The sequence below is a fragment of the Siphateles boraxobius genome, unplaced genomic scaffold (genome assembly GCF_051911475.1).
Source record: "Siphateles boraxobius isolate OS27281-9 unplaced genomic scaffold, OSU_SipBor_1 324, whole genome shotgun sequence".
In the NCBI taxonomy this organism is placed as follows: domain Eukaryota; kingdom Metazoa; phylum Chordata; class Actinopteri; order Cypriniformes; family Leuciscidae; genus Siphateles; species Siphateles boraxobius.
The window spans coordinates 1-13,541 of record NW_027508947.1 but is presented as its reverse complement, the minus strand read 5'-3'; the positions used below and the strand labels follow the sequence as shown (position 1 = coordinate 13,541).

Here is a 13,541-nt window from a genome sequence, read left to right as displayed (position 1 = left end):
TCTTCAGAAAGCATGAAAGAGCTTGAGTTTTTTCAAAAGTTGTTCTTAGTTTTCTTCACTAATGGTCTAACCTTTTAAATAGCCCAATTTTGGCAGCAGTTTTAGCTTACGGCCATACCACCTTGGGCACGCCCGATCTCGTCTGATCTCGGAAGCTAAGCAGGGTCGGGCCTGGTTAGTACTTGGATGGGAGACCGCCTGGGAATACCAGGTGCTGTAAGCTTTTAAAAAAAAAAAAAAAAAAAAAAAAGAGTGCCTGAGCTTCAAAAAGCCTTAAAAAGTCTCTGAGATTCTTCAGAAAGCATGAAAGAGTTTGAGTTTTTTCAAAAGTTCTTCTTAGTCTTCTTCACTAATGGTCTAAGCTTTTAAATAAGGCCTGGTTAGTACTTGGATGGGAGGGCGCATGGGAATACTAGGTGTTGTAAGCTTTTTTAAGAAAAAAAAAAAAGAGTCCCTGAGCTTCTTCAAAAAGCCTTAAAAAGTCTCTGAGATTCTTCAGAAAGCAAGAAAGAGCTTGAGTTTTTTCAAAAGTTGTTCTTAGTTTTCTTCACTAATGGTCTAACCTTTTAAATAGCCCAATTTTGGCAGCAGTTTTAGCTTACGGCCATACCACCTTGGGCACGCCCGATCTCGTCTGATCTCGGAAGCTAAGCAGGGTCGGGCCTGGTTAGTACTTGGATGGGAGACCGCCTGGGAATACCAGGTGCTGTAAGCTTTTAAAAAAAAAAAAAAGAGTCCCTGAGCTTCAAAAAGCCTTAAAAAGTCTCTGAGATTCTTCAGAAAGCATGAAAGAGTTTGAGTTTTTTCAAAAGTTGTTCTTAGTTTTCTTCACTAATGGTCTAACCTTTTAAATAGCCCAATTTTGGCAGCAGTTTTCGCTTACGGCCATACCACCTTGGGCACGCCCGATCTCGTCTGATCTCGGAAGCTAAGCAGGGTCGGGCCTGGTTAGTACTTGGATGGGAGACCGCCTGGGAATACCAGGTGCTGTAAGCTTTTAAAAAAAAAAAATAAAAAAAAAAGAGTGCCTGAGCTTCAAAAAGCCTTAAAAAGTCTCTGAGATTCTTCAGAAAGCATGAAAGAGTTTGAGTTTTTTCAAAAGTTCTTCTTAGTCTTCTTCACTAATGGTCTAAGCTTTTAAATAAGGCCTGGTTAGTACTTGGATGGGAGGCCGCATGGGAATACTAGGTGTTGTAAGCTTTTTTAAGAAAAAAAAAAAAGAGTCCCTGAGCTTCTTCAAAAAGCCTTAAAAAGTCTCTGAGATTCTTCAGAAAGCATGAAAGAGCTTGAGTTTTTTCAAAAGTTGTTCTTAGTTTTCTTCACTAATGGTCTAACCTTTTAAATAGCCCAATTTTGGCAGCAGTTTTAGCTTACGGCCATACCACCTTGGGCACGCCCGATCTCGTCTGATCTCGGAAGCTAAGCAGGGTCGGGCCTGGTTAGTACTTGGATGGGAGACCGCCTGGGAATACCAGGTGCTGTAAGCTTTTAAAAAAAAAAAAAAGAGTCCCTGAGCTTCAAAAAGCCTTAAAAAGTCTCTGAGATTCTTCAGAAAGCATGAAAGAGTTTGAGTTTTTTCAAAAGTTCTTCTTAGTCTTCTTCACTAATGGTCTAAGCTTTTAAATAAGGCCTGGTTAGTACTTGGATGGGAGGCCGCATGGGAATACTAGGTGTTGTAAGCTTTTTTAAGAAAAAAAAAAAAGAGTCCCTGAGCTTCTTCAAAAAGCCTTAAAAAGTCTCTGAGATTCTTCAGAAAGCATGAAAGAGCTTGAGTTTTTTCAAAAGTTGTTCTTAGTTTTCTTCACTAATGGTCTAACCTTTTAAATAGCCCAATTTTGGCAGCAGTTTTAGCTTACGGCCATACCACCTTGGGCACGCCCGATCTCGTCTGATCTCGGAAGCTAAGCAGGGTCGGGCCTGGTTAGTACTTGGATGGGAGACCGCCTGGGAATACCAGGTGCTGTAAGCTTTTAAAAAAAAAAAATAAAAAAAAAAGAGTGCCTGAGCTTCAAAAAGCCTTAAAAAGTCTCTGAGATTCTTCAGAAAGCATGAAAGAGTTTGAGTTTTTTCAAAAGTTCTTCTTAGTCTTCTTCACTAATGGTCTAAGCTTTTAAATAAGGCCTGGTTAGTACTTGGATGGGAGGCCGCATGGGAATACTAGGTGTTGTAAGCTTTTTTAAGAAAAAAAAAAAAGAGTCCCTGAGCTTCTTCAAAAAGCCTTAAAAAGTCTCTGAGATTCTTCAGAAAGCATGAAAGAGCTTGAGTTTTTTCAAAAGTTGTTCTTAGTTTTCTTCACTAATGGTCTAACCTTTTAAATAGCCCAATTTTGGCAGCAGTTTTAGCTTACGGCCATACCACCTTGGGCACGCCCGATCTCGTCTGATCTCGGAAGCTAAGCAGGGTCGGGCCTGGTTAGTACTTGGATGGGAGACCGCCTGGGAATACCAGGTGCTGTAAGCTTTTAAAAAAAAAAAAAAAAAAAAAAAAGAGTGCCTGAGCTTCAAAAAGCCTTAAAAAGTCTCTGAGATTCTTCAGAAAGCATGAAAGAGTTTGAGTTTTTTCAAAAGTTCTTCTTAGTCTTCTTCACTAATGGTCTAAGCTTTTAAATAAGGCCTGGTTAGTACTTGGATGGGAGGGCGCATGGGAATACTAGGTGTTGTAAGCTTTTTTAAGAAAAAAAAAAAAGAGTCCCTGAGCTTCTTCAAAAAGCCTTAAAAAGTCTCTGAGATTCTTCAGAAAGCAAGAAAGAGCTTGAGTTTTTTCAAAAGTTGTTCTTAGTTTTCTTCACTAATGGTCTAACCTTTTAAATAGCCCAATTTTGGCAGCAGTTTTAGCTTACGGCCATACCACCTTGGGCACGCCCGATCTCGTCTGATCTCGGAAGCTAAGCAGGGTCGGGCCTGGTTAGTACTTGGATGGGAGACCGCCTGGGAATACCAGGTGCTGTAAGCTTTTAAAAAAAAAAAAAAGAGTCCCTGAGCTTCAAAAAGCCTTAAAAAGTCTCTGAGATTCTTCAGAAAGCATGAAAGAGTTTGAGTTTTTTCAAAAGTTGTTCTTAGTTTTCTTCACTAATGGTCTAACCTTTTAAATAGCCCAATTTTGGCAGCAGTTTTCGCTTACGGCCATACCACCTTGGGCACGCCCGATCTCGTCTGATCTCGGAAGCTAAGCAGGGTCGGGCCTGGTTAGTACTTGGATGGGAGACCGCCTGGGAATACCAGGTGCTGTAAGCTTTTAAAAAAAAAAAATAAAAAAAAAAGAGTGCCTGAGCTTCAAAAAGCCTTAAAAAGTCTCTGAGATTCTTCAGAAAGCATGAAAGAGTTTGAGTTTTTTCAAAAGTTCTTCTTAGTCTTCTTCACTAATGGTCTAAGCTTTTAAATAAGGCCTGGTTAGTACTTGGATGGGAGGCCGCATGGGAATACTAGGTGTTGTAAGCTTTTTTAAGAAAAAAAAAAAAGAGTCCCTGAGCTTCTTCAAAAAGCCTTAAAAAGTCTCTGAGATTCTTCAGAAAGCATGAAAGAGCTTGAGTTTTTTCAAAAGTTGTTCTTAGTTTTCTTCACTAATGGTCTAACCTTTTAAATAGCCCAATTTTGGCAGCAGTTTTAGCTTACGGCCATACCACCTTGGGCACGCCCGATCTCGTCTGATCTCGGAAGCTAAGCAGGGTCGGGCCTGGTTAGTACTTGGATGGGAGACCGCCTGGGAATACCAGGTGCTGTAAGCTTTTAAAAAAAAAAAAAAGAGTCCCTGAGCTTCAAAAAGCCTTAAAAAGTCTCTGAGATTCTTCAGAAAGCATGAAAGAGTTTGAGTTTTTTCAAAAGTTCTTCTTAGTCTTCTTCACTAATGGTCTAAGCTTTTAAATAAGGCCTGGTTAGTACTTGGATGGGAGGCCGCATGGGAATACTAGGTGTTGTAAGCTTTTTTAAGAAAAAAAAAAAAGAGTCCCTGAGCTTCTTCAAAAAGCCTTAAAAAGTCTCTGAGATTCTTCAGAAAGCATGAAAGAGCTTGAGTTTTTTCAAAAGTTGTTCTTAGTTTTCTTCACTAATGGTCTAACCTTTTAAATAGCCCAATTTTGGCAGCAGTTTTAGCTTACGGCCATACCACCTTGGGCACGCCCGATCTCGTCTGATCTCGGAAGCTAAGCAGGGTCGGGCCTGGTTAGTACTTGGATGGGAGACCGCCTGGGAATACCAGGTGCTGTAAGCTTTTAAAAAAAAAAAAAAAAAAAAAAGAGTGCCTGAGCTTCAAAAAGCCTTAAAAAGTCTCTGAGATTCTTCAGAAAGCATGAAAGAGTTTGAGTTTTTTCAAAAGTTCTTCTTAGTCTTCTTCACTAATGGTCTAAGCTTTTAAATAAGGCCTGGTTAGTACTTGGATGGGAGGCCGCATGGGAATACTAGGTGTTGTAAGCTTTTTTAAGAAAAAAAAAAAAGAGTCCCTGAGCTTCTTCAAAAACCCTTAAAAAGTCTCTGAGATTCTTCAGAAAGCATGAAAGAGTTTGAGTTTTTTCAAAAGTTGTTCTTAGTTTTCTTCACTAATGGTCTAACCTTTTAAATAGCCCAATTTTGGCAGCAGTTTTCGCTTACGGCCATACCACCTTGGGCACGCCCGATCTCGTCTGATCTCGGAAGCTAAGCAGGGTCGGGCCTGGTTAGTACTTGGATGGGAGACCGCCTGGGAATACCAGGTGCTGTAAGCTTTTAAAAAAAAAAAAAAGAGTGCCTGAGCTTCAAAAAGCCTTAAAAAGTCTCTGAGATTCTTCAGAAAGCATGAAAGAGTTTGAGTTTTTTCAAAAGTTGTTCTTAGTTTTCTTCACTAATGGTCTAACCTTTTAAATAGCCCAATTTTGGCAGCAGTATTCGCTTACGGCCATACCACCTTGGGCACGCCCGATCTCGTCTGATCTCGGAAGCTAAGCAGGGTCGGGCCTGGTTAGTACTTGGATGGGAGACCGCCTGGGAATACCAGGTGCTGTAAGCTTTTAAAAAAAAAAAAAAGAGTCCCTGAGCTTCAAAAAGCCTTAAAAAGTCTCTGAGATTCTTCAGAAAGCATGAAAGAGTTTGAGTTTTTTCAAAAGTTCTTCTTAGTCTTCTTCACTAATGGTCTAAGCTTTTAAATAAGGCCTGGTTAGTACTTGGATGGGAGGCCGCATGGGAATACTAGGTGTTGTAAGCTTTTTTAAGAAAAAAAAAAAAGAGTCCCTGAGCTTCTTCAAAAACCCTTAAAAAGTCTCTGAGATTCTTCAGAAAGCATGAAAGAGTTTGAGTTTTTTCAAAAGTTGTTCTTAGTTTTCTTCACTAATGGTCTAACCTTTTAAATAGCCCAATTTTGGCAGCAGTTTTCGCTTACGGCCATACCACCTTGGGCACGCCCGATCTCGTCTGATCTCGGAAGCTAAGCAGGGTCGGGCCTGGTTAGTACTTGGATGGGAGACCGCCTGGGAATACCAGGTGCTGTAAGCTTTTAAAAAAAAAAAAAAGAGTGCCTGAGCTTCAAAAAGCCTTAAAAAGTCTCTGAGATTCTTCAGAAAGCATGAAAGAGTTTGAGTTTTTTCAAAAGTTGTTCTTAGTTTTCTTCACTAATGGTCTAACCTTTTAAATAGCCCAATTTTGGCAGCAGTATTCGCTTACGGCCATACCACCTTGGGCACGCCCGATCTCGTCTGATCTCGGAAGCTAAGCAGGGTCGGGCCTGGTTAGTACTTGGATGGGAGACCGCCTGGGAATACCAGGTGCTGTAAGCTTTTAAAAAAAAAAAAAAGAGTCCCTGAGCTTCAAAAAGCCTTAAAAAGTCTCTGAGATTCTTCAGAAAGCATGAAAGAGTTTGAGTTTTTTCAAAAGTTCTTCTTAGTCTTCTTCACTAATGGTCTAAGCTTTTAAATAAGGCCTGGTTAGTACTTGGATGGGAGGCCGCATGGGAATACTAGGTGTTGTAAGCTTTTTTAAGAAAAAAAAAAAAGAGTCCCTGAGCTTCTTCAAAAAGCCTTAAAAAGTCTCTGAGATTCTTCAGAAAGCATGAAAGAGCTTGAGTTTTTTCAAAAGTTGTTCTTAGTTTTCTTCACTAATGGTCTAACCTTTTAAATAGCCCAATTTTGGCAGCAGTTTTAGCTTACGGCCATACCACCTTGGGCACGCCCGATCTCGTCTGATCTCGGAAGCTAAGCAGGGTCGGGCCTGGTTAGTACTTGGATGGGAGACCGCCTGGGAATACCAGGTGCTGTAAGCTTTTAAAAAAAAAAAATAAAAAAAAAAGAGTGCCTGAGCTTCAAAAAGCCTTAAAAAGTCTCTGAGATTCTTCAGAAAGCATGAAAGAGTTTGAGTTTTTTCAAAAGTTCTTCTTAGTCTTCTTCACTAATGGTCTAAGCTTTTAAATAAGGCCTGGTTAGTACTTGGATGGGAGGCCGCATGGGAATACTAGGTGTTGTAAGCTTTTTTAAGAAAAAAAAAAAAGAGTCCCTGAGCTTCTTCAAAAAGCCTTAAAAAGTCTCTGAGATTCTTCAGAAAGCATGAAAGAGCTTGAGTTTTTTCAAAAGTTGTTCTTAGTTTTCTTCACTAATGGTCTAACCTTTTAAATAGCCCAATTTTGGCAGCAGTTTTAGCTTACGGCCATACCACCTTGGGCACGCCCGATCTCGTCTGATCTCGGAAGCTAAGCAGGGTCGGGCCTGGTTAGTACTTGGATGGGAGACCGCCTGGGAATACCAGGTGCTGTAAGCTTTTAAAAAAAAAAAAAAAAAAAAAAAGAGTGCCTGAGCTTCAAAAAGCCTTAAAAAGTCTCTGAGATTCTTCAGAAAGCATGAAAGAGTTTGAGTTTTTTCAAAAGTTCTTCTTAGTCTTCTTCACTAATGGTCTAAGCTTTTAAATAAGGCCTGGTTAGTACTTGGATGGGAGGGCGCATGGGAATACTAGGTGTTGTAAGCTTTTTTAAGAAAAAAAAAAAAGAGTCCCTGAGCTTCTTCAAAAAGCCTTAAAAAGTCTCTGAGATTCTTCAGAAAGCAAGAAAGAGCTTGAGTTTTTTCAAAAGTTGTTCTTAGTTTTCTTCACTAATGGTCTAACCTTTTAAATAGCCCAATTTTGGCAGCAGTTTTAGCTTACGGCCATACCACCTTGGGCACGCCCGATCTCGTCTGATCTCGGAAGCTAAGCAGGGTCGGGCCTGGTTAGTACTTGGATGGGAGACCGCCTGGGAATACCAGGTGCTGTAAGCTTTTAAAAAAAAAAAAAGAGTCCCTGAGCTTCAAAAAGCCTTAAAAAGTCTCTGAGATTCTTCAGAAAGCATGAAAGAGTTTGAGTTTTTTCAAAAGTTGTTCTTAGTTTTCTTCACTAATGGTCTAACCTTTTAAATAGCCCAATTTTGGCAGCAGTTTTCGCTTACGGCCATACCACCTTGGGCACGCCCGATCTCGTCTGATCTCGGAAGCTAAGCAGGGTCGGGCCTGGTTAGTACTTGGATGGGAGACCGCCTGGGAATACCAGGTGCTGTAAGCTTTTAAAAAAAAAAAATAAAAAAAAAAGAGTGCCTGAGCTTCAAAAAGCCTTAAAAAGTCTCTGAGATTCTTCAGAAAGCATGAAAGAGTTTGAGTTTTTTCAAAAGTTCTTCTTAGTCTTCTTCACTAATGGTCTAAGCTTTTAAATAAGGCCTGGTTAGTACTTGGATGGGAGGCCGCATGGGAATACTAGGTGTTGTAAGCTTTTTTAAGAAAAAAAAAAAAGAGTCCCTGAGCTTCTTCAAAAAGCCTTAAAAAGTCTCTGAGATTCTTCAGAAAGCATGAAAGAGCTTGAGTTTTTTCAAAAGTTGTTCTTAGTTTTCTTCACTAATGGTCTAACCTTTTAAATAGCCCAATTTTGGCAGCAGTTTTAGCTTACGGCCATACCACCTTGGGCACGCCCGATCTCGTCTGATCTCGGAAGCTAAGCAGGGTCGGGCCTGGTTAGTACTTGGATGGGAGACCGCCTGGGAATACCAGGTGCTGTAAGCTTTTAAAAAAAAAAAAAAGAGTCCCTGAGCTTCAAAAAGCCTTAAAAAGTCTCTGAGATTCTTCAGAAAGCATGAAAGAGTTTGAGTTTTTTCAAAAGTTGTTCTTAGTTTTCTTCACTAATGGTCTAACCTTTTAAATAGCCCAATTTTGGCAGCAGTTTTCGCTTACGGCCATACCACCTTGGGCACGCCCGATCTCGTCTGATCTCGGAAGCTAAGCAGGGTCGGGCCTGGTTAGTACTTGGATGGGAGACCGCCTGGGAATACCAGGTGCTGTAAGCTTTTAAAAAAAAAAAATAAAAAAAAAAGAGTGCCTGAGCTTCAAAAAGCCTTAAAAAGTCTCTGAGATTCTTCAGAAAGCATGAAAGAGTTTGAGTTTTTTCAAAAGTTCTTCTTAGTCTTCTTCACTAATGGTCTAAGCTTTTAAATAAGGCCTGGTTAGTACTTGGATGGGAGGCCGCATGGGAATACTAGGTGTTGTAAGCTTTTTTAAGAAAAAAAAAAAAGAGTCCCTGAGCTTCTTCAAAAAGCCTTAAAAAGTCTCTGAGATTCTTCAGAAAGCATGAAAGAGCTTGAGTTTTTTCAAAAGTTGTTCTTAGTTTTCTTCACTAATGGTCTAACCTTTTAAATAGCCCAATTTTGGCAGCAGTTTTAGCTTACGGCCATACCACCTTGGGCACGCCCGATCTCGTCTGATCTCGGAAGCTAAGCAGGGTCGGGCCTGGTTAGTACTTGGATGGGAGACCGCCTGGGAATACCAGGTGCTGTAAGCTTTTAAAAAAAAAAAAAAAAAAAAAAAGAGTGCCTGAGCTTCAAAAAGCCTTAAAAAGTCTCTGAGATTCTTCAGAAAGCATGAAAGAGTTTGAGTTTTTTCAAAAGTTCTTCTTAGTCTTCTTCACTAATGGTCTAAGCTTTTAAATAAGGCCTGGTTAGTACTTGGATGGGAGGCCGCATGGGAATACTAGGTGTTGTAAGCTTTTTTAAGAAAAAAAAAAAAGAGTCCCTGAGCTTCTTCAAAAACCCTTAAAAAGTCTCTGAGATTCTTCAGAAAGCATGAAAGAGTTTGAGTTTTTTCAAAAGTTGTTCTTAGTTTTCTTCACTAATGGTCTAACCTTTTAAATAGCCCAATTTTGGCAGCAGTTTTCGCTTACGGCCATACCACCTTGGGCACGCCCGATCTCGTCTGATCTCGGAAGCTAAGCAGGGTCGGGCCTGGTTAGTACTTGGATGGGAGACCGCCTGGGAATACCAGGTGCTGTAAGCTTTTAAAAAAAAAAAAAAGAGTGCCTGAGCTTCAAAAAGCCTTAAAAAGTCTCTGAGATTCTTCAGAAAGCATGAAAGAGTTTGAGTTTTTTCAAAAGTTGTTCTTAGTTTTCTTCACTAATGGTCTAACCTTTTAAATAGCCCAATTTTGGCAGCAGTATTCGCTTACGGCCATACCACCTTGGGCACGCCCGATCTCGTCTGATCTCGGAAGCTAAGCAGGGTCGGGCCTGGTTAGTACTTGGATGGGAGACCGCCTGGGAATACCAGGTGCTGTAAGCTTTTAAAAAAAAAAAAAAGAGTCCCTGAGCTTCAAAAAGCCTTAAAAAGTCTCTGAGATTCTTCAGAAAGCATGAAAGAGTTTGAGTTTTTTCAAAAGTTCTTCTTAGTCTTCTTCACTAATGGTCTAAGCTTTTAAATAAGGCCTGGTTAGTACTTGGATGGGAGGCCGCATGGGAATACTAGGTGTTGTAAGCTTTTTTAAGAAAAAAAAAAAAGAGTCCCTGAGCTTCTTCAAAAAGCCTTAAAAAGTCTCTGAGATTCTTCAGAAAGCATGAAAGAGCTTGAGTTTTTTCAAAAGTTGTTCTTAGTTTTCTTCACTAATGGTCTAACCTTTTAAATAGCCCAATTTTGGCAGCAGTTTTAGCTTACGGCCATACCACCTTGGGCACGCCCGATCTCGTCTGATCTCGGAAGCTAAGCAGGGTCGGGCCTGGTTAGTACTTGGATGGGAGACCGCCTGGGAATACCAGGTGCTGTAAGCTTTTAAAAAAAAAAAAAAAAAAAAAAGAGTGCCTGAGCTTCAAAAAGCCTTAAAAAGTCTCTGAGATTCTTCAGAAAGCATGAAAGAGTTTGAGTTTTTTCAAAAGTTCTTCTTAGTCTTCTTCACTAATGGTCTAAGCTTTTAAATAAGGCCTGGTTAGTACTTGGATGGGAGGCCGCATGGGAATACTAGGTGTTGTAAGCTTTTTTAAGAAAAAAAAAAAAGAGTCCCTGAGCTTCTTCAAAAACCCTTAAAAAGTCTCTGAGATTCTTCAGAAAGCATGAAAGAGTTTGAGTTTTTTCAAAAGTTGTTCTTAGTTTTCTTCACTAATGGTCTAACCTTTTAAATAGCCCAATTTTGGCAGCAGTTTTCGCTTACGGCCATACCACCTTGGGCACGCCCGATCTCGTCTGATCTCGGAAGCTAAGCAGGGTCGGGCCTGGTTAGTACTTGGATGGGAGACCGCCTGGGAATACCAGGTGCTGTAAGCTTTTAAAAAAAAAAAAAAGAGTGCCTGAGCTTCAAAAAGCCTTAAAAAGTCTCTGAGATTCTTCAGAAAGCATGAAAGAGTTTGAGTTTTTTCAAAAGTTGTTCTTAGTTTTCTTCACTAATGGTCTAACCTTTTAAATAGCCCAATTTTGGCAGCAGTATTCGCTTACGGCCATACCACCTTGGGCACGCCCGATCTCGTCTGATCTCGGAAGCTAAGCAGGGTCGGGCCTGGTTAGTACTTGGATGGGAGACCGCCTGGGAATACCAGGTGCTGTAAGCTTTTAAAAAAAAAAAAAAGAGTCCCTGAGCTTCAAAAAGCCTTAAAAAGTCTCTGAGATTCTTCAGAAAGCATGAAAGAGTTTGAGTTTTTTCAAAAGTTCTTCTTAGTCTTCTTCACTAATGGTCTAAGCTTTTAAATAAGGCCTGGTTAGTACTTGGATGGGAGGCCGCATGGGAATACTAGGTGTTGTAAGCTTTTTTAAGAAAAAAAAAAAAGAGTCCCTGAGCTTCTTCAAAAACCCTTAAAAAGTCTCTGAGATTCTTCAGAAAGCATGAAAGAGTTTGAGTTTTTTCAAAAGTTGTTCTTAGTTTTCTTCACTAATGGTCTAACCTTTTAAATAGCCCAATTTTGGCAGCAGTTTTCGCTTACGGCCATACCACCTTGGGCACGCCCGATCTCGTCTGATCTCGGAAGCTAAGCAGGGTCGGGCCTGGTTAGTACTTGGATGGGAGACCGCCTGGGAATACCAGGTGCTGTAAGCTTTTAAAAAAAAAAAAAAGAGTGCCTGAGCTTCAAAAAGCCTTAAAAAGTCTCTGAGATTCTTCAGAAAGCATGAAAGAGTTTGAGTTTTTTCAAAAGTTGTTCTTAGTTTTCTTCACTAATGGTCTAACCTTTTAAATAGCCCAATTTTGGCAGCAGTATTCGCTTACGGCCATACCACCTTGGGCACGCCCGATCTCGTCTGATCTCGGAAGCTAAGCAGGGTCGGGCCTGGTTAGTACTTGGATGGGAGACCGCCTGGGAATACCAGGTGCTGTAAGCTTTTAAAAAAAAAAAAAAGAGTCCCTGAGCTTCAAAAGCCTTAAAAAGTCTCTGAGATTCTTCAGAAAGCATGAAAGAGTTTGAGTTTTTTCAAAAGTTCTTCTTAGTCTTCTTCACTAATGGTCTAAGCTTTTAAATAAGGCCTGGTTAGTACTTGGATGGGAGGCCGCATGGGAATACTAGGTGTTGTAAGCTTTTTTAAGAAAAAAAAAAAAGAGTCCCTGAGCTTCTTCAAAAAGCCTTAAAAAGTCTCTGAGATTCTTCAGAAAGCATGAAAGAGCTTGAGTTTTTTCAAAAGTTGTTCTTAGTTTTCTTCACTAATGGTCTAACCTTTTAAATAGCCCAATTTTGGCAGCAGTTTTAGCTTACGGCCATACCACCTTGGGCACGCCCGATCTCGTCTGATCTCGGAAGCTAAGCAGGGTCGGGCCTGGTTAGTACTTGGATGGGAGACCGCCTGGGAATACCAGGTGCTGTAAGCTTTTAAAAAAAAAAAATAAAAAAAAAAGAGTGCCTGAGCTTCAAAAAGCCTTAAAAAGTCTCTGAGATTCTTCAGAAAGCATGAAAGAGTTTGAGTTTTTTCAAAAGTTCTTCTTAGTCTTCTTCACTAATGGTCTAAGCTTTTAAATAAGGCCTGGTTAGTACTTGGATGGGAGGCCGCATGGGAATACTAGGTGTTGTAAGCTTTTTTAAGAAAAAAAAAAAAGAGTCCCTGAGCTTCTTCAAAAAGCCTTAAAAAGTCTCTGAGATTCTTCAGAAAGCATGAAAGAGCTTGAGTTTTTTCAAAAGTTGTTCTTAGTTTTCTTCACTAATGGTCTAACCTTTTAAATAGCCCAATTTTGGCAGCAGTTTTAGCTTACGGCCATACCACCTTGGGCACGCCCGATCTCGTCTGATCTCGGAAGCTAAGCAGGGTCGGGCCTGGTTAGTACTTGGATGGGAGACCGCCTGGGAATACCAGGTGCTGTAAGCTTTTAAAAAAAAAAAAAAAAAAAAAAAGAGTGCCTGAGCTTCAAAAAGCCTTAAAAAGTCTCTGAGATTCTTCAGAAAGCATGAAAGAGTTTGAGTTTTTTCAAAAGTTCTTCTTAGTCTTCTTCACTAATGGTCTAAGCTTTTAAATAAGGCCTGGTTAGTACTTGGATGGGAGGGCGCATGGGAATACTAGGTGTTGTAAGCTTTTTTAAGAAAAAAAAAAAGAGTCCCTGAGCTTCTTCAAAAAGCCTTAAAAAGTCTCTGAGATTCTTCAGAAAGCAAGAAAGAGCTTGAGTTTTTTCAAAAGTTGTTCTTAGTTTTCTTCACTAATGGTCTAACCTTTTAAATAGCCCAATTTTGGCAGCAGTTTTAGCTTACGGCCATACCACCTTGGGCACGCCCGATCTCGTCTGATCTCGGAAGCTAAGCAGGGTCGGGCCTGGTTAGTACTTGGATGGGAGACCGCCTGGGAATACCAGGTGCTGTAAGCTTTTAAAAAAAAAAAAAAGAGTCCCTGAGCTTCAAAAAGCCTTAAAAAGTCTCTGAGATTCTTCAGAAAGCATGAAAGAGTTTGAGTTTTTTCAAAAGTTGTTCTTAGTTTTCTTCACTAATGGTCTAACCTTTTAAATAGCCCAATTTTGGCAGCAGTTTTCGCTTACGGCCATACCACCTTGGGCACGCCCGATCTCGTCTGATCTCGGAAGCTAAGCAGGGTCGGGCCTGGTTAGTACTTGGATGGGAGACCGCCTGGGAATACCAGGTGCTGTAAGCTTTTAAAAAAAAAAAATAAAAAAAAAAGAGTGCCTGAGCTTCAAAAAGCCTTAAAAAGTCTCTGAGATTCTTCAGAAAGCATGAAAGAGTTTGAGTTTTTTCAAAAGTTCTTCTTAGTCTTCTTCACTAATGGTCTAAGCTTTTAAATAAGGCCTGGTTAGTACTTGGATGGGAGGCCGCATGGGAATACTAGGTGTTGTAAGCTTTTTTAAGAAAAAAAAAAAAAGAGTCCCTGAGCTTCTTCAAAAAGCCTTAAAAAGTCTC

General features: G+C 40.3%; 32 non-coding genes across 32 annotated transcripts; all 32 read left to right on the top strand.

Annotated features, from left to right (window-relative positions):
- Nucleotides 1-104: 104 nt before the first annotated feature.
- On the top strand, nucleotides 105-223 carry LOC143701379 (5S ribosomal RNA). The gene has a single exon (XR_013190091.1). It is a non-coding gene; the product is annotated as a 5S ribosomal RNA (ribosomal RNA).
- Nucleotides 224-596: 373 nt separating this feature from the next.
- LOC143701378 (5S ribosomal RNA) lies at nucleotides 597-715 on the top strand. Its single transcript, XR_013190090.1, has one exon. It is a non-coding gene; the product is annotated as a 5S ribosomal RNA (ribosomal RNA).
- Nucleotides 716-877: 162 nt separating this feature from the next.
- Nucleotides 878-996, top strand: LOC143701377 (5S ribosomal RNA). Its single transcript, XR_013190089.1, has one exon. It is a non-coding gene; the product is annotated as a 5S ribosomal RNA (ribosomal RNA).
- Nucleotides 997-1,368: 372 nt separating this feature from the next.
- On the top strand, nucleotides 1,369-1,487 carry LOC143701375 (5S ribosomal RNA). Its single transcript, XR_013190088.1, has one exon. It is a non-coding gene; the product is annotated as a 5S ribosomal RNA (ribosomal RNA).
- A 363-nt stretch (nucleotides 1,488-1,850) lies between these two features.
- Nucleotides 1,851-1,969, top strand: LOC143701374 (5S ribosomal RNA). Its single transcript, XR_013190087.1, has one exon. It is a non-coding gene; the product is annotated as a 5S ribosomal RNA (ribosomal RNA).
- A 372-nt stretch (nucleotides 1,970-2,341) lies between these two features.
- On the top strand, nucleotides 2,342-2,460 carry LOC143701373 (5S ribosomal RNA). The gene has a single exon (XR_013190086.1). It is a non-coding gene; the product is annotated as a 5S ribosomal RNA (ribosomal RNA).
- A 373-nt stretch (nucleotides 2,461-2,833) lies between these two features.
- Nucleotides 2,834-2,952, top strand: LOC143701372 (5S ribosomal RNA). Its single transcript, XR_013190085.1, has one exon. It is a non-coding gene; the product is annotated as a 5S ribosomal RNA (ribosomal RNA).
- Nucleotides 2,953-3,114: 162 nt separating this feature from the next.
- Nucleotides 3,115-3,233, top strand: LOC143701371 (5S ribosomal RNA). Its single transcript, XR_013190084.1, has one exon. It is a non-coding gene; the product is annotated as a 5S ribosomal RNA (ribosomal RNA).
- A 372-nt stretch (nucleotides 3,234-3,605) lies between these two features.
- LOC143701369 (5S ribosomal RNA) lies at nucleotides 3,606-3,724 on the top strand. The gene has a single exon (XR_013190082.1). It is a non-coding gene; the product is annotated as a 5S ribosomal RNA (ribosomal RNA).
- A 363-nt stretch (nucleotides 3,725-4,087) lies between these two features.
- LOC143701368 (5S ribosomal RNA) lies at nucleotides 4,088-4,206 on the top strand. The gene has a single exon (XR_013190081.1). It is a non-coding gene; the product is annotated as a 5S ribosomal RNA (ribosomal RNA).
- A 371-nt stretch (nucleotides 4,207-4,577) lies between these two features.
- LOC143701367 (5S ribosomal RNA) lies at nucleotides 4,578-4,696 on the top strand. The gene has a single exon (XR_013190080.1). It is a non-coding gene; the product is annotated as a 5S ribosomal RNA (ribosomal RNA).
- Nucleotides 4,697-4,858: 162 nt separating this feature from the next.
- Nucleotides 4,859-4,977, top strand: LOC143701366 (5S ribosomal RNA). Its single transcript, XR_013190079.1, has one exon. It is a non-coding gene; the product is annotated as a 5S ribosomal RNA (ribosomal RNA).
- Nucleotides 4,978-5,340: 363 nt separating this feature from the next.
- Nucleotides 5,341-5,459, top strand: LOC143701365 (5S ribosomal RNA). The gene has a single exon (XR_013190078.1). It is a non-coding gene; the product is annotated as a 5S ribosomal RNA (ribosomal RNA).
- A 162-nt stretch (nucleotides 5,460-5,621) lies between these two features.
- LOC143701364 (5S ribosomal RNA) lies at nucleotides 5,622-5,740 on the top strand. Its single transcript, XR_013190077.1, has one exon. It is a non-coding gene; the product is annotated as a 5S ribosomal RNA (ribosomal RNA).
- Nucleotides 5,741-6,103: 363 nt separating this feature from the next.
- Nucleotides 6,104-6,222, top strand: LOC143701363 (5S ribosomal RNA). Its single transcript, XR_013190076.1, has one exon. It is a non-coding gene; the product is annotated as a 5S ribosomal RNA (ribosomal RNA).
- A 372-nt stretch (nucleotides 6,223-6,594) lies between these two features.
- LOC143701362 (5S ribosomal RNA) lies at nucleotides 6,595-6,713 on the top strand. Its single transcript, XR_013190075.1, has one exon. It is a non-coding gene; the product is annotated as a 5S ribosomal RNA (ribosomal RNA).
- Nucleotides 6,714-7,085: 372 nt separating this feature from the next.
- LOC143701361 (5S ribosomal RNA) lies at nucleotides 7,086-7,204 on the top strand. Its single transcript, XR_013190074.1, has one exon. It is a non-coding gene; the product is annotated as a 5S ribosomal RNA (ribosomal RNA).
- A 161-nt stretch (nucleotides 7,205-7,365) lies between these two features.
- LOC143701360 (5S ribosomal RNA) lies at nucleotides 7,366-7,484 on the top strand. Its single transcript, XR_013190073.1, has one exon. It is a non-coding gene; the product is annotated as a 5S ribosomal RNA (ribosomal RNA).
- A 372-nt stretch (nucleotides 7,485-7,856) lies between these two features.
- LOC143701358 (5S ribosomal RNA) lies at nucleotides 7,857-7,975 on the top strand. Its single transcript, XR_013190071.1, has one exon. It is a non-coding gene; the product is annotated as a 5S ribosomal RNA (ribosomal RNA).
- A 162-nt stretch (nucleotides 7,976-8,137) lies between these two features.
- Nucleotides 8,138-8,256, top strand: LOC143701357 (5S ribosomal RNA). Its single transcript, XR_013190070.1, has one exon. It is a non-coding gene; the product is annotated as a 5S ribosomal RNA (ribosomal RNA).
- A 372-nt stretch (nucleotides 8,257-8,628) lies between these two features.
- LOC143701356 (5S ribosomal RNA) lies at nucleotides 8,629-8,747 on the top strand. Its single transcript, XR_013190069.1, has one exon. It is a non-coding gene; the product is annotated as a 5S ribosomal RNA (ribosomal RNA).
- Nucleotides 8,748-9,119: 372 nt separating this feature from the next.
- LOC143701355 (5S ribosomal RNA) lies at nucleotides 9,120-9,238 on the top strand. The gene has a single exon (XR_013190068.1). It is a non-coding gene; the product is annotated as a 5S ribosomal RNA (ribosomal RNA).
- A 162-nt stretch (nucleotides 9,239-9,400) lies between these two features.
- On the top strand, nucleotides 9,401-9,519 carry LOC143701354 (5S ribosomal RNA). The gene has a single exon (XR_013190067.1). It is a non-coding gene; the product is annotated as a 5S ribosomal RNA (ribosomal RNA).
- A 363-nt stretch (nucleotides 9,520-9,882) lies between these two features.
- Nucleotides 9,883-10,001, top strand: LOC143701353 (5S ribosomal RNA). Its single transcript, XR_013190066.1, has one exon. It is a non-coding gene; the product is annotated as a 5S ribosomal RNA (ribosomal RNA).
- A 371-nt stretch (nucleotides 10,002-10,372) lies between these two features.
- Nucleotides 10,373-10,491, top strand: LOC143701352 (5S ribosomal RNA). The gene has a single exon (XR_013190065.1). It is a non-coding gene; the product is annotated as a 5S ribosomal RNA (ribosomal RNA).
- A 162-nt stretch (nucleotides 10,492-10,653) lies between these two features.
- Nucleotides 10,654-10,772, top strand: LOC143701343 (5S ribosomal RNA). Its single transcript, XR_013190057.1, has one exon. It is a non-coding gene; the product is annotated as a 5S ribosomal RNA (ribosomal RNA).
- Nucleotides 10,773-11,135: 363 nt separating this feature from the next.
- Nucleotides 11,136-11,254, top strand: LOC143701331 (5S ribosomal RNA). Its single transcript, XR_013190046.1, has one exon. It is a non-coding gene; the product is annotated as a 5S ribosomal RNA (ribosomal RNA).
- A 162-nt stretch (nucleotides 11,255-11,416) lies between these two features.
- On the top strand, nucleotides 11,417-11,535 carry LOC143701320 (5S ribosomal RNA). Its single transcript, XR_013190035.1, has one exon. It is a non-coding gene; the product is annotated as a 5S ribosomal RNA (ribosomal RNA).
- A 362-nt stretch (nucleotides 11,536-11,897) lies between these two features.
- Nucleotides 11,898-12,016, top strand: LOC143701394 (5S ribosomal RNA). The gene has a single exon (XR_013190105.1). It is a non-coding gene; the product is annotated as a 5S ribosomal RNA (ribosomal RNA).
- Nucleotides 12,017-12,388: 372 nt separating this feature from the next.
- Nucleotides 12,389-12,507, top strand: LOC143701382 (5S ribosomal RNA). Its single transcript, XR_013190094.1, has one exon. It is a non-coding gene; the product is annotated as a 5S ribosomal RNA (ribosomal RNA).
- A 371-nt stretch (nucleotides 12,508-12,878) lies between these two features.
- On the top strand, nucleotides 12,879-12,997 carry LOC143701370 (5S ribosomal RNA). The gene has a single exon (XR_013190083.1). It is a non-coding gene; the product is annotated as a 5S ribosomal RNA (ribosomal RNA).
- Nucleotides 12,998-13,159: 162 nt separating this feature from the next.
- Nucleotides 13,160-13,278, top strand: LOC143701359 (5S ribosomal RNA). The gene has a single exon (XR_013190072.1). It is a non-coding gene; the product is annotated as a 5S ribosomal RNA (ribosomal RNA).
- Nucleotides 13,279-13,541: the final 263 nt, after the last annotated feature.